The 15,417-nt window shown below is 45.4% G+C and overlaps 1 protein-coding gene across 1 annotated transcript in view; it reads right to left on the reverse strand.

Annotated features, from left to right (window-relative positions):
* Positions 1-15,417, reverse strand: part of FTO (FTO alpha-ketoglutarate dependent dioxygenase) — a 604,671-nt gene that overhangs the window by 479,613 nt on the left and 109,641 nt on the right. The gene's annotated exons all lie outside the window — the stretch shown is intronic.

Here is a 15,417-nt window from a genome sequence, read left to right on the forward strand (position 1 = left end):
ATTGACACTACACACAATACTTCCAAAACTGATCTGATAACATAATTTCCTACCAGTGGACAGCCAGTATCAGACACTATGATGAAGGACATGCTTCTATCACTCAGAGCATCCTTGCAAACAGTTATGCTGGCTTGCATGAAACATTCCAAACTTGAATAGCAAGAATTGGGAGAGCGGGTGACCATGTAGAACGCTTTATGTGCAACTTTACTGATAACTATATACCCTGGTAGATGTTCACACCACTCAAGCCGAGAACATTTCCTGGATTAAAGAAAAATAAGCAAATCTTGAAGACAGATCTCGGAGGAACAACTTAAAAATCAAGGGAATACCCAAATCTATACAAACTTCACAACTACCTAATTTTGTTTGGGAACTGTTTTTATCTATGATTCCATCACATACCTCAGCAGATCTAACAACTGATAGAATCCACCACGGACGAACAGAAATTCCCAGAAATGTTATCCTATGGATCCACTCTTTTCAAGTAAAATAATGACTCTTGGCTGCCTATCGGCAACCAAATACACTGCCAGCACAAGCAGCCAAATTCCAACTTCTTCCGGATCTCTCCCAGTTCACTTTACAAAGACAAAAGAACCTCATCTCAACCACTAAAGCTCTGAGAAACCATAACATGTCATACAAGTGGAAGTACCTGGAAAACCTGGAAATAAAACATCGTGGCTCTCCCTGATATGCAACCTCTCTGGAAGAAGAGCTTAGCCTCCTACGGCACTGGGATATAATCCCTGAACCAACCTCCTCTGAATCCCAACCTCCTCAAGTGTCCAAATCTGGAATGGAGCAATGTCCGTACAAAGCAGAATGCTCAACCCACCTGGTGCACGCTCTGTCTACTCACCTCCAATACAAGCACCTTGCTTTACTCCTGGCGGAGTGGGGATTTGTCTCTATAAATCCCTTTTCACCCAGTTTATGTGTGGCATAATATTCTGCTCGAGATCATCCTTGAATAATGGAGGTCTCACCTTTTTATCTTGTTCTATAATTTTTGTTGGATCTGTTAACTTTCTGTTGGAACTGTATCTTTACTTGAACTTCTGGCTCATTAACAGCTTAAATATCCCTACAGTTCCCTGTATTGAGTTGGGATGTACTTTTTTCTTCCATTTGGCAACACAAGCATGTATGAACATCACCTCTGCTTTTATTGACCCCCTTCATAACCTCTATCCCTGGCATAACCCTCATCTGGCTCCAAGCGAGATCTACACCACCCAATATTATATATATGCAAGCTGGGACTTAAATTCTTATCACTCATCGTCAAAGGACTTAACCATCTGGCCAAACTCTGCTCCATGTGGAAAGAAGCCTGTAACTACTCTGCTGATGTAGTCAACATACAAGCAGGGGCGGACTGACAACTCATGGGGCCCCCGGACAATAGGGGATCATGGGGCCCCTGTGTCCTTGCCCAAACTCAAAAAAGCCTATGAAAAAGGTACCAGGGGCATCTCATGGGGCCCCCTACTGACCCCGAGCCCTCGGGCAGTGCCTGAGTTTCCAAATGATCAGTCCGCCCCTGCATACAAGAAACCCATTTCCAAACCAATGGTACTCCTAAATGTACACATCCAGCTTAGCCTCACATCTTCTTAACATGTGCTCGAGAAAAGAAGAAGGGAGTTCTTCTAAAAATATTTTTAAAATACATTTTCAAATATACCGTGTCTTTAAAAATACATTTAATGTACATTTTTGGAATGCATTTACAAATGTATGTAAAAATATGTTAAAATGACTTTTTTATATGTTAAAAAAATCTGAAGAATATAGTTTTAAAAATATATTTTTAATAATATTTTCATATATTTTGTAATATATAAAAAATGCATTTCAACATGCAGTATATATATATATATATATATATATATATTTTATACTGCATGCGAATACGGCCAGAATTGTAGTATTTCAAATATATGTCAATATATTTGGGAAGAGTATTTTTAAAATATATTTCAAATATATTTTTCTTCCATGTGGGATAGGAGAGCGCAGCCAGGCACAACACTGCCGGGCAGTCTGCAGGTGTGACTGTCACGTGTGTGAGGCCGGGGGGTAGGGAGGAGTCGTGCTGTGAGGGCAGGTTAAAGGAGGAGAGCGGCAGGAATGCAAAAGGCGGGTTGGGGGAGATGCCAGGCTGTACAGTAGTAGGTGGGTGGGTCAGAGGAAGAGCGGAGTTGGCAGGAAGTATCCCCTGTGTGGCTCTCAGTGACACCTGCCGCTCCTGGGAGACTTCCAGCCTTACCTCGGTGCAGAAACTAGTGGCTTTGAACGGGCTCAGCAATGGTTTTGAGCTGGGCACCCCTTTGCAGGGGATGCCCCAGGCGTTCCAGTTCCCATACAGAACAAGCTCAGACTGCAGTTTAGAGTCGGGTCTGGGCAGCCCAGAAGCCCGGTCCGGTGAAATGTAGGGGACAGACGCAGATGCCCCTACTGCCTTGCTTCATACTCCGGTGGTCCCTTCTCTGATTGTGGATATCCTGGAGGACAAAAACTGCAAGTATTTTTACGCAATATCACCCGCACTATCTCTGATGAAATGGGGAAGCTGGCTCAGGAGCTTAGGAGGGAGATTAACCAATTGGGAGATCGCACAGACCACCTTGAGTGAAAGTTTGACAAATTGGTGCAATATGTCCATGTCCTGGAAGAGGATGATGCAAATCTGAAACATTTGGTGTCACAGCTGCAGCTCCAGCAGGAAGACCTGGAAAACAGGAAGCGCCGTCAGAATATCTGTGTCCGTGGCATTTCTGAAAAGGTCCGACTCCCACCTTCAGCTTTACCTACTGTCTCTGTTTACCACTCTGGCCCCCAAAGTCCCAGATGTTGATTGGCGCATGGATCGGGCCCATAGGTCACTGGGCTCGAAGCCTCCTGAGGGTACTAGGCCCAGAGATGTTATTATTCATTTTCTCTACTTTGACAGCAAGGAAGCCTTGCTCTCTTCCACCTGTAACAAGTCCTCCCTGGAATTTAAAGGAGACAGACTTTAAATTTTCAGTGATTTATCCCCCATCAGCTTGGCAAAAATGCGTGCCTTGAAGCCGGTCACCACTCATCTCCAGCAGCACAGAATGGCTTACCGGTGGGGATTCCCTTTCAAGCGAGTTGTCTCCAAAGATAATGCCCAAGTTGTACTTTGTGATCTGCATGAAGCAGACTCCTTTTTTAAACAGTTGGGACTCCCTCCCCTGCAGGAAGAGGCCTTTCTGCAACCTCCTACTCTGTCCAGGTCCTCTGCTACGCCACGCAAGATTTGGACACCTGCTAAACCTGGGAAGAAGAGATTTCCATGCACTCCTCAACGTCTCTGACTTCCTGGTTTGGTGGGCCCCACCTGACTCTTTTACATATCAGGTCTCCCGCCCTGTTAATTGAGCTCCTGTGCCCTCAAGTGTGCCTTAGCAATTTTCCTAATTGTTGTGTCCTCATTATAGCTGTTCTCTGAATCACTGAGGTAGGCACTTGCCGTTTCGGGTCAGCTGCCATGTTGCTTCCTTGTATGGCAGGCTTTCAGCCCTGACGACTCGGGACATTCCCAATATCCTGGGTATATATCGCTGATGATATCTTTGTTTCTGGCTATAATCCCTATGGCCTCTGTTCTGAGTGATATATTTGTTTGTGCTAGGCCTGTTGCCATGCTAATATTTCTGTTGTTCTCTTTTTTGCCTCATAGATGATAATTTTCCTGTATGCTCAGGTTACACAGCTGCTACACTTATTACTGTCTCATGATGGCTTTAAAGCTGTTGTCATATAATGTCAAAAGGCTTAATTCAGTCTAAAAATGGTGGAGGGATCTGAAGGAGTTTAGAGCCTCGGAAGCAGATATTATAATCATTCAGGAAACCCATTTCAGGCAGGATGGCTCTTTTTGTTTTGCCTCCAAGAGCTTCACACAATCCTACTTGGCTTGTGATCCCTCTAGGAAAGCTGAGGTAGCTATTTTGATTCGGAAACACTGCTCCCTGAGCGTCTCCTCCTCTTGGGTTGACCCACTTGGTCAATATATCTTCCTGGAATGTATGTACGAGAGCTCTCCACTTGTGCTTTGGAATTTGTATGCAACCAACTCTGGCCAGTTGTTATTTCTCTCTCAAACCCTTGATAAATTGTGTTCCCTATCTACTTCATGCATGAATGTTGGGGGGGGGTTAACATGCTTATGTCCCCTCACAAAGATAGGAAAGTGCTTTTTGCACCCACTCCGTCGAAGAGACTATGCTCCTCCTCAACTGCTTTCCGTAAATTCATCAGGGAGCATCACCTCTTTGACACCTGGCGAGTCAAACTTCCTCTCTATAGGCAATTCACGTTTTATTCTACTCCACATTGTATGGATCTCAATTGGATCATTTTTTTTGTCACCGCCCCCCCGATCCCCTTTTTGCTTTCCTCAGAGATCAACCCGATGACTTGGTCAGATCATGCCTCATGGTCACTTGATCTCCTTTTCCTACCTCCTCCCCTAAGGTTTGTCACTGGCACCTCAATTAGAGTTTTTTGTGCTCGGAACAACTTTGAGAAGAGTTCTCTTGGGGTCTGGATGATTATTTTCAACTTAATTATACGAGATCGAATCAGGGCTCTTGATCTGCAAAAAACTGCTCAGTCTCTCACCTTGGTTAGGCAAAAATGTTATGAGTTTTCTAATAAATCGCATTGTATGCTTGTAAATAGACTTAAATCCCAAATGTTCCCCTCACAACCGGGCCACCTACTCCAGTCTGATGGCAAACCCACATATGACCCGCATGTTATGGCTATAATATTTGGGGAATACTATGACAAGCTTTATAACTGCCTAGCCCCTGATACTCACCCTCCTCTTCATCTGGCTGCTTTTCAAGAATATTTTGACCCATTACAATTGCCATGTTTGTCACCTTCCTTCACAGCTCTGAACACGGACATATCCATTGAAGAATTATTGGATGTTGTCAAACATCTTCCTCCTCATAAGTCCCCAGGGCCGGACTGTCTTCCTTATTCATATTACAAATCCTTTATCTGCATTTTAGTCCCCCATCTTCTGGTTTTGTTTCGTGGATCTCCTGAAGGGGTCATGCCCACACAATGATTTTACTTGCACATACATTTCTATGATCCCCAAGCCAGATAAAGATCATTCCCTTCCAGATAACTATCGTCCTATAGCTTTATTAAATTCTGACTACAAGATTTTTACGAAAATTCTAGCTAATAGACTGGTCAAGTGTATCTCCAAGCTTATACAGCGACCAGGTGGGCTTTGTCCCGGCTAGACACACCGCAGATAACACCAGGAGGACCATTGACCCGATTGATCTTGTCAATAAGTCCCCGACTCCCTCTGTCCCTCTGTCAGAGGTCAGGGGATTTCCATCCTCCAAGAGCAGAAAGAAAACTTCTCCTACAAGCTTTAGATAGTGCTGGGCTGGACACTGATAGAAGTCACAAGACTGCTATATACTGCTAATGAGAAAAGGTGCACCCCTGACTGGAGCCGTCTTTAACCCTGCCCTTGCCTTTGCAGTTGTGTTCTTGTGTCATGGGAACACCTACCTACAGTATATCTCTGTCTACTGGATCGGACCTCTTATTGCCCTAGTGATCCCTGCGTCAGCTCCTGTGAAGGGGGAGGCTCATCCAGATTGACACTTCCCTGACCTGCAGGACCACTCTTTCACCACATGAGGGCGTAGGATTTCCATCTTTCCCAGCCATTTCTCTGACCAGACCTGAGAAGAGAGGGGGGTCTTCAGGATATATATACACATGCGTATTACTTATACGCATTCTGGTTAGTGTGAATTTCTGCCATTTGCACTGGGAATCATGGAGCACTGTTTTTCACTGGACTGTGTTTATTATCACTCTTCATCATTTCCTTTAGAGTGCTGCATTTTGTTTGTATATGAATTTTGGGACTTTTTATGCGTTTTCCTTTAATGTTCAGCTGCTGTGATTGTCGATGAGCGCTTACTATATATTTTATTATCCTCTATTCCCATGTCCAAGTTGCGTTCCCTTCAGAAATCTTTTCTTCACTTCATCTGGCATAATAAATCCCACTGAATTGCCCATACTGTCCTTCTCTCTCCTCGATCTAGGGGAGGTCTGGGGGCCCCAGATATCGTGTCATATTATCTGGCTACCCACCTTCATACTCTTGTCTTGTGGTCCTCCCAGCGCCTTCCTAATAAATGGGCCGAGATTGAATGGCTACAACTGGGTCCAATGCACCTTTGCTCTTTACTCTGGTCTATGACCAACATTGAAACCGCCCCTTACAAACATCTCCTGCTTGGGCCCATGCACTTTACATTATCTATATGGAGGCGGTGTAGGGTTAGATTCACCCTGATTTTTCTGTGTTCCCCCCTGACCAATGTCATACTGTATTTAATCCCAGTCAACCTGATAGTTTGGCTTTGGCTCACGTGAGTCCTTGGGCCAAGGCTGATCTATTTCAATTGTGACACTTGGTCCACCGAGTGACTTGTAAACTTAAATTATATTCTAAGATTCAAAAAGCCATTTGTATGTCATCTAACCAGTATTATGTTTATCTGCAGATACATCACTTTTTCACCTCCAAAGCACCATCTCTAATCCTTGAGAAGCCTACTCTCTTTGAACGCATCTGCATTCAGGGTCCCTACCAACGGGGCATAATTTCCTCTACCTATAAAATGCTTCAAGACGCCTGTCCCCTTTCCATTAATGCACACCTTTATATGCGCAAATGACCCTGAATCCTCCAATGTGATAATGCCTTGGATCAATGTAGAAGGATTTGGGAGGCTGCCTCCAGACCTATTTGTGTAGTATATTAACAAAACACTTATAAAATACTGATGTTTTGGTATAGGACTCCTGAGGAAACAGGCACTCTCTTCCATATTTTTTGGACTTGCCAACACACTGCACTTTTCTGGATAGAGGTGCTTAATCTTTTGCAGCTACTTTTACAGGTTCCCATTTTATTTGAGCAAATCCACTTTTTGCTGGGCCTGACTTTTCAAGGCCTCTCCAAAATTGCCAGGAAACTATCCTCCCATGCTTTTGCAGTGGCCAGGAGAACCATTCCTATGCATTGGCTTTCTACTATGCCTCCTACACATTCAGAATTGGTGAAGGTCGTAGCAGAAATTAGAAGAATGGAGTACCTCACTGCATTTCATACTAACCTTGTCACCATCTTTGAAGCAGTTTGGGAACCATGGGATCTTTCCCTTTCCTATTTACCTACTCAGTTGTCTGAAAATAATGGCTAATTCACTGTTATGCATTGACATTGTATGTACCTATATGCCTCTCATTGATGAGCCTGTTTCTTTGTTCTTTTATTGCCTTGTGATTGCTATTTCACAATTCTATGCAACTATGTTTGTTGTACACTCTTTAAAAGTTAAAAAAAAGTAAATTATAAAAAAAAAGTAAAAGATAAAAAAAAAAAAAAAAAAATGAAAAATTATTAAACAAAATTAATTAGAAATAAAATCATATAAAATAACAGGATGAGGGAAAAAAAAAGAATAAAAATAAAACAATAAATAAATAAAAATAGGGAACAAATGTATTATACTAGATATACCGTATTTGCCGGCGTATAAGACTACTTTTCAACCCCTGAAAATCTTCTGAAAAGTCGGGGGTCGTCTTATACGCCGAGCCGGTGTGTCAGGGCGGCACTTTTTCCAGGGGCGGTGTCCTCCAATGGACACTAAGTACAGGGGTGGGCAGAGGGGCTGCTGTACCTTACCTGGCTCCGGTCCCGGTCCCACGATGATCCGGTCCAGGAAGCGCGGCTGCTCCTTCTTTCAGTTCGGCCGCTCGATGGTCGCACGGCCGCTCGGCTCCGCCTCTTCACCGGTGATTGGGCGCCAGCGCACACAGGCAACCAATCACCGGTGAGGAGGCGGAGCCGAACGGCTCCGCGAAAATCAAGCTGCCGAACTGAAAGAAGGAGCAGCCGCTCCTCTCCCCCACTGACACTAACGATGGGGCACTATTCCTCCCCCACTGACACCAATGATGGGGTACTATTCTCCCCACTGACACCAATGATGGGGCACTATTCCTCCCCACTGACACCAACGATGGGGCACTATTGCTCCCCCACTGACACCAACGATGGGGCACTATTCCTCCCCCACTGACACCAACGATGGGGCACTATTCCTCCCCCACTGACACCAACGATGGGGCACTATTCCTCCCCCACTGACACCAACGATGGGGCACTATTGCTCCCCCACTGACACCAACGATGGGGCACTATTCCTCCCCCACTGACACCAACGATGGGGCACTATTCCTCCCCCACTGACACCAACGATGGGGCACTATTCCTCCCCCACTGACACCAACGATGGGGCACTATTCCTCCCCCACTGACACCAACGATGGGGCACTATTCCTCCCCCACTGACACCAATGATGGGGCACTATTCCTCCCCCACTGACACCAATGATGGGGCACTATTTCTCCCCCACTGACACCAATGATGGGGCACTTTTCTCCCCACTGATACCAATGATGGGGCACTATTCTCCCCACTGACACCAATGATGGGGCACTATTCCTCCCCCACTGACACCAACCATGGGCACTATTCCTCCTCCCCACTGACACCAACGATGGGGCACTATTCCTCCCACTGACTAATGATGGGGCGCTATTCCTCCCACTGATACCAATGATGGGGTGCTATTCCTCCCACTGACACCAATGATGGGGCATGATTCCTCCCACTGATACAAATGATGAGGCACTATTCCTCCCACTGACACTAATGATGGGGCACTATTTCATCCACTGACACCAATGATGGGGCACTATTCCTCCCACTGACACTAATGATGGGACACTATTCCTCACACACTGACACTACTGATGGGGCACCATTAGTGTCAGTGGGAGGAGTAGTGCCTCATCATTGGTATCAGTGGGAGGAATAGTGCCCCATCATTGGTATCAGTGGGAGGAATCATGCCCCATCATTGGTGTCAGTGGGAGGAATAGCACCCCATCATTGGAATACCATACTGAAATAGCATACCATATTGAAATCAAATCTGATGTTTTTTCATTTTTATTTGGTGTGCGTTGGAAGAGGGGTAGTCTTATACGGCGAGTATAGCTCAAACCCTATATTTTAACAGGAAAAGTAGGGGTTCGTCTTATACGCCCAGTCGTCTTATACTCCGGCAAATACGGTAAATACCTGAAAGAAGAAAAGCAAAAATAAAAGTGAAGAAAAAGGAAAAAGGAAAAAAGAAAAAGAAGAAATAAAGAGAAAAAAAACAAGGAAAAGATAAACAAATGGGCAAAAAGAAAAGGAAAAAAAAAAAAAAGAATAGAACAGGAAAGATACAGAGAAAAAGAAGCAGAATGTGCATGACGTGCAGCTCACATGTTCCTAAAGGGAGGAAAGAAGTGCAAAGTGAGAAACAAATTGCTATAAACCAGGGAGCATGGGCATTTTAGGATGTAGACACAATAGTCAGTTTTGCAATTCATGTAGCCCTGTATGTGAGGATGTGTGAAATGTTCTTCACAGATCAATGAGTTGCATTTATTACAATTGTAATACTTGTAACAGCCCTGTATATGCAAAATCTTGACCACTGTCTTAGCATACTGGGTCCTAGGCTTTGCTTGTACGAACAGGCCATGAATAGCAAAAATCTGAAAAACAGCACTGACTTCAAATTATTGTACTGACTTGTAGCCCCCCACATTTAGGGTCCATGTACACTGGCTTAAAAAATGCTGTTCCTAGAGTGTCACGAACCTGTGGTAGTGAGCCCTTGTAGACCGCCAACTCGGGGGTTCCCCAGGGCACGGAGTCTAAGCACCAACCTGCTTCTTCACCAGAGCCCCTGATAGTGGGGATAGACTTGCAGCAAGCTAGAATCAGGTCACGGCCCCCAGCTGAGGATGCGGAGACCACTCGCGCGAGCAGAGTGTAATGGCAGGAGACAACAGGGAAGCCGGTAGACAAACCAAGGTCAGGATGGGTGGAAATCAAGCACAGTCAGTGGGCGAAGCTGGGGTCAGTAGATGGGTAGTCAGATACAGGAATAGCAACAGACAGGTGCTTAGAGAACTAAGAAGTTGCTCAGGCAAAGTGGGCTAGACTGAGCATGTCTTATATAGACAAGCAAACTAGGAGGCGGGCCAGGAAGTGATGGAAGGAAATAAAACCCAGAGAATAGCAGACGACACCCATAGGTGAGCACAGACAAACCACACCCGCACATGTGAAAGGAATCAGGAACAGCACTGCAGTAAGAAGGTAATAATACACAAACAAGAAACTGCAGGCAACCCCCGTTATGAGGTCTCCCCATTTGTTTAGGGCAGGCTTAAGAGGAAACTTCTGATGAAAAAATTCCACTAGAGATGGGGTGCAGAAACATCAGTAGAAGGAATCCAACACCTTTCTTTAGGACCATATCCCTTCCAGTCAATTAGATACAAAAGCTTCCCTCTGATTAATTTGGAATCCAAGATTTGCTTGACTTCATACTGATCCGAAATACTCACTATTGGGGAAGGATGACGATGAGGATGGGAAAACCTGTGGAGTAAATTTCATAGAGGATACTCGTAGATGGATATTCTTGGTAGAGAGCCAAACCTTGTCACCAGGGAGAAATTTGGGAACCACACGACGAAGATGATCTGCAGCTACTTTATACTTGGAAGCTGCCAGACGTAAATTCTTGGAAACCTCTGTCTAGATGGAATTGAATGATTGTTCTACCTCTGCAGCCAGGGGCACTGCAGAAGAGATGGAAACAGGAAATGGTACAGAAGGATGACGACCATACACAGTGAAAAAGGGAGACTCACCTGTACTGGCACTGGCATGGTTATTAAGGGCAAACTCTGTCCAGGGTAGAAGGTCTACCCAATCTTACGGACTTCCTGACTTGATCCAAATTGAACACCTTTATCAGAAACAATGTGAGAGGGCATACCATGAAGACGGAAGATTTCCTTAATGAATTTGGAAGCCAAAGTAACGGCAGAAGGTAGTCCTGGCAGTGAAGTTAGTTGACACATTTTAGAAAACCTGTCCACAACCACCCAGATAATGGTGGAACCTGCTGAGGGGGGTAGTTTAGAAATAAAGTCCATGAATATGCAACGGCAAGGTTCATCTAGAACAGGTAGAGGTAAAAGAACTGCAGGAGCAGATGTGGAGGACTTAGACTGCACACAAATGGAGCAAGCCTGAACATATTCTTCAACATCCTTCCGCAGTGAGGGCCACCAGTAATGATGCTGCAGAAAGGCATAGGTGTGTTGCACACCAGGATGTCCAGAGAGTTTAGAGTCATGTGCCCATTTGAGTAGCTTGGAGGGAAGGGCGCCTGCCACAAAGGTCTTTCTGGGTGAGATGCATCTAGACTGAAGATGAGTGGTGGCCAGGATACGACTGGCAGAAATAATTGTTTCCGGTTCAATATGACACTCACAGTCAGCAACGTCAAATGATCTGGACAAGGCATCTGCACGGGCATTTTTTTAACCGGGCCAGAAGGTAATGTCAAAGTTAAATCTGGAAAAGAAGAGAGCCCATTGCGCTTGTCTGGGATTCAAACGCCGGATGGATTGCAGATACTTGAGGTTCTTATGATCTGTATAAATCAGGATACAATGTGGAGATCCCTCCAGCAGATGTCACCATTCTTGTAGTGCCAGTTTAATAGCCAGCAGTTCCCGATCCCCGATGGTGTAATTCATTTCAGCATCCAAAAACTTCTTCGAGAAGAAGGCACAAGGACAGAGCTTACCATCATGCATTTGGAGAAGGACGTCCCCCACTCCCAAAGATGAAGCATCTACCTCCAAGAAGAAAGGCTGGAAAATGTCCGGATGTACGAGAAAAGAAGCAGGGTGAAAGGTGGATTTTAGTTTGTGGAATGCCTTGACTGCTTTAGGAGGCCCGGTTCTGGCATTGAAACCCTTCCGGGTTAAAGAAGGATTGGGGCTACCAGCAAAGAATAGTCAGGAATGAACTGGTGGTAGAAGTTGGTGAATCCCAAGAAGCGCTGGCTTTCAAACCAGAGGGCTGAGGCCAGTTGGAGATGGTTTGGAGTTTGGCAGGATCCATAAGCAGCCCTTTATCCGTGACTATGTAGCCTAAAAAAGGAACCTGGGTTTGCTCGTAGAGGCACTTCTCTAACTTTGCATACAGGCAGTGGTCCCGAAGACGTAGAAGGACAGTACATACATGCTGATGATGAGTGTGCAAATCAGGAGAAAAGATGAGTATGTTGTCCAGATAGACAATGACACAAACATATAAGAGATCAGAAAAAATATCATTAATAAAGTTCTGAAATACGGCTGCGGCATTACACAAGCCAAAGGGCATTACAAGGTATTCATAATGCCTGTCTCTAGTATTGAAAGCTGTTTTCCACTCATCACCCTCACGGATCCTAACCAGATTGTATGCTCCACGGAGGTCTAGCTTTGTGAAAATTCGAGCATCTCAGAGCCTGTCAAAGAGTTCAGAAATAAAAGGCAAAGGGTACCGTTTCTTAACAGTGATTGCATTGAGACCTCTATAATCAATGTAGGGCCGGAGAGTACCATCTTTTTTCTCCACAAAGAAGAAGCCAGCCCCAGCAGGAGAATTGAACTTACAGATAAATCCTTTTTGCAGATTTTTCCTGGACATACTCAGACATAGCTTGAGTCTCAGGAAAGGAGAGAGGGTAGACTTTACCATGAGGTGGAGAAGTCCCAGGTTGGAGATCAATAGTACAATCGTAGGGACGATGAGGAGGCAGTTAGCAGCTTTCTTACAAAAGACATTTTGGAAGGCCTGATAATGCAGAGGGAGCATTGGAGAGGTGGTGACTTCAGCAACAGGTACACAGAGAGGTGGGAGCACTTTAGGGAGACAAGTCCAATGGCTTTGTGACCCCCCAAGACAATACTTGGCCAGAGTTCCAGTCTAGATAGGATGAGTGTTTCTGCAACCATGGAAGTCCAAGAATGATGGGACTTGAAGACTTAGGAAGGATCAGGAAGGACATTTACTCATGATGAAGAACACCAAAATGCTTTGTAATGGAGTTAGTTCGGAACCGTAGAGGTCAAGGTAGAGCCATCAACTGCAGATACTGATAGGGGTGTCAGCAAGGGGACAAAAGGAATGCACAATTCAGCAGCCAATGATTGCTTGATGAAGTTCCCAGCTGCCCCAGAGTCCACATAGGCAGAAACCTGGTACAAGTTCAGGGCCCAATGAATGAAGACAGGTATGATAAATCGAGGGAAGGTGGCGGAATTCAGGTTCTGGTCTAGATCACCTACCTTGGAGTGAGCTAGACCCAAGAGTTTCCCGGACGGACAGAACAGGACTTAATTATATGACCTTCAGCCCCACAGTAAAGGTATAGACCAAGTCTTAGGCAACATGATCGCTCTTGTGGAGTGAAGCGTGTTCGACCTAACTGCATAGGCTCTTCAGTTGCTGGTACTGTTGCAGAGGTAGATTGATCAGGTGACTTCTGGAAAACAGGAGCTAATGAGCCCACTGGGGGGCAACGTGGACCAGCCCTTTCCAGATCATGCTCCTGGAAGCGAACATCAATTTGGATGCTAAGAGCAATCAAGTCATCCAGGATGGTAGGTATGGTTCTTCAAGCTAGTTTGTCCTTAATACAGTCTGCTAGACCCTGCCATAAGGTTGTAGAAAGGGCCTTATTTTTCCATGCCAGTTCCAAAGCTAAGGTGCTAAACTGAACTGCATATTGTCCAACAGTCATGCTACCTTGACGAAGCCGAAAAAGTGCTCCTGCAGAAGATGAAGTCCTGCTGGGCACATCAAAGGTTTTCCGGAAAGCCTGCTGGAAGGCTGAGAGACTGCAAATAGTTGGATCTTGACGCTCCCACAGTGGTGAGGCCCAAGCCAGTGCTTCACCAGAAAGGAGGGAAATCATGTATGCCACCTTAGAACGATCAGTAATTGGAACGATCAGTAGAAAAATGGCAAATTGAGCACTGATTGATGAAGCCCTGACAAGCTTTGGGATTACCAGAGAAGCGAGGAGGTGGGGGCAGCTGGAATTTTGAAGGACTGTGTTCCACTGGAGGAACAGGGGGGGTTGGAGCAGCAGGAACCGGAGCAGGAGCCAAAACAGAGGGTAAGGAAGAGGACACAACCTGCAGCTGATCCAACCGGGAGGAAAGTTCCTGTAGACACTGCATAATACGTTCTTGATAGGTCTGCTGGACATCGACTCTCTGCGCCAAACACTGAAGTTGTTCCAGGAGAGGCTGCGGTGTCTCCGAGGAGCTCATGGCCTGAGTAGACTGTCACAAACCTGTGATAGTGAGCCCTTGTAGACCGCCAACTCGAGGTTCCCCAGGGTGCGAAGTCTAAGCCCCAGCCTGCTTCTACACCAGAGCCCCTGATGGTGGGGATGGATTTCCAGCAAGCAAGAACCAGGTCGCGACCCCCAGCTGAGGATGCAGAGACCACTCCCGTGAGCAGAGTGTAATGGCAGGAGACAACAGGGAAGCAGGTAGAAAAGCTGAGGTCAGGAAGGTTGGAATTCAAGCACAGTCAGTGGACGAAGCCGGGGTTGGTACACAGGTAGTCAGATACAGGATACAGGATAAGCAACAGACAAGAGCTCAGAGAACTAAGAAGTTGCTCAGGCAAAGTAGGCTAGACTAAGCATGTCTTATATAGACAAGCAAACTAGGAGGCGGGCCAGGAAGTGATGGAAGGGAAGGAAATAGACCCAGAGAATAGCAGACAACGCCCATAAGTGAGCACAGACAAATCACACATGTGAAAGGAATCAGGAACAGCACTGCAGCAAGGAGGTAAGAACACACAGGACTTTAGTGTTTTGACTGTAGAAGCAAATAATGCTATCCTATCTGTCCATGCACATTAGGTCATTTAGAGGCATATTTTATACCCAGCATTTACAGACAGGGAAAAAAAACCCCTTCTGTTTTGTGGTTTTGAGAGCAGTTTATGCTAAATGCTCCTAAAAGCTGCTAAAAGCTCCTAAACACTAATACAAAAAACGCTCAAAATTAGCATTTTTTTCTGCCAAGAGCACTGGCTTTTTTTTAAGCCAGTGTATATGGACCATAAAAGATAGCAGTCTCTGTTATGAATTCCTATTGTATCCATTATTCTTTATGAGCATGTGTCTCCTCTTCTGCAGTCATTGCCCTAGGAACCTAAATATTTTCACCTCTTGTCAGGAAGGAGCTCCTCTAGACCACACCTGCTATGATTTTCTCACATATTCAATGTCTCATGGGCTCAGGGTATGATTAGGGGGTAGGGAACCAGTAATTATAGGTCTGTTGACCCAGGGGGTGGCAATATC

Source organism: Staurois parvus, unplaced genomic scaffold, assembly GCF_062004578.1.
Source record: "Staurois parvus isolate SC_StPar_1 unplaced genomic scaffold, SC_StPar_1.0 ptg000499l, whole genome shotgun sequence".
Lineage (NCBI taxonomy): Eukaryota > Metazoa > Chordata > Amphibia > Anura > Ranidae > Staurois > Staurois parvus.